General features: G+C 33.5%; 1 pseudogene; it reads right to left on the bottom strand.

Moving 5' to 3' along the window:
* Positions 1–550: 550 nt before the first annotated feature.
* On the bottom strand, positions 551–658 carry LOC118018254 (annotated as a pseudogene).
* Positions 659–1,352: the final 694 nt, after the last annotated feature.

Below are 1,352 nucleotides of genomic sequence, written 5' to 3'. Positions count from 1 at the left end.
TCTGTGACATTTCACAGCAATAAAAAGTGTTAGTATCTAAAATATAAAGATTATAGAGCATGTAGCCACATATAACAATGAACAAAGATGTGGACAGGTATTTCATGAAAGCAGAAACACAACGAACAATAAACATTTTCAAAAATGCCTATTCTCATCATTTATAAAGGAGATGCCAAATAAAATAAAACAATTTCATTCCCTTGAGATTGGTGAAAAAAAAAAGCCTAACAATATTGATTGCTGTAAAGGGCATGGAGCGACAGAAACTCTCATATCATGCTAATGCAATTTAAATTGAACCAAACACATTGAAAATAAATTGGTGTCAGCCACCAAATTTTAAAAACCCTAAATTCAGCAATTATATTTCTAGGAATATAGCCTAGGAGAAACTTGCATGTGTATAGTACGAGGCATTCTATAAGAATGTTTCCAGCAACATTGATTTTACTAGTAATAAACCATGAAAATTTCAAATTCACATAGTCAGTAGAAGGGATACATTTTAATATAATTATTACACTGGAATATTATATGGCAGAAATAAAAAAAGTAAACAGTGCAAAATTCAACACAGATTAATTTAGATTCCATTTATTAAACTGATTAAGAACAGATACTACACTTGATCTTAGCCAAAAGGCCGAGAAGCGATTTTTTAGATTCCATTTATGTATAAAACAGGTACAGTAAACTGAGGCATACATTTGTAGAAAAGCAAGTATAGAAAAACAAGGGATAGTTGATAAAAACAAAATTCAGAATAGTGGTTAACTCTGGAGGTTGGGAGAGGGATAATGGAATGCATATAGGGAATGGCACACAGCTTGAAAGGTTCTGTAATGTTCTCTTTTTGAAGCTGAGTGGAGTAAACATGGTTGTTTCCTTAGTACTCCTTTATTCTTTCTTTCTTTCTTTCTTTCTATCTATCTATCTATCTATCTATCTATCTATCTATCTATCATCATCATCATCATCTGTCTACACACATTAGATATATATATATTTTGAGAGAGAGAGAGAGGTGGGGCCAGGAGAGGGAGAGGGAGAGAGAATCCCAAGCAGACTCCAAGCCTAGTGTGGAGCCCGATATGGGGCTTGATCTCACAACCCTGAGATCATGACCCAAGCTGAAATCAAGAAGCTACCCAGGTACCCCTAGATGTATATATCTGTATATAGGATATAGAACATTTCATAGGAAAAGAAAAAATTGAGTAGGAGCTTGCCAGCAAATAGAAAAATGATAAAGGAAAATACAGAAAAAAGTAGCATGAACAAAACACCAACATGTAAAAAGCATTTATGCACGTATGTACTTTTGAAGAATGACACCTAGTTCAAGTATA

The sequence above is a fragment of the Mirounga leonina genome, unplaced genomic scaffold (genome assembly GCF_011800145.1).
Source record: "Mirounga leonina isolate KUSES-001 unplaced genomic scaffold, KU_Mleo_1.0 Mir_170, whole genome shotgun sequence".
Lineage (NCBI taxonomy): Eukaryota > Metazoa > Chordata > Mammalia > Carnivora > Phocidae > Mirounga > Mirounga leonina.
Note: the sequence above shows the minus strand (reverse complement) of the source record. Positions and strands in the feature narration are given on the sequence as shown.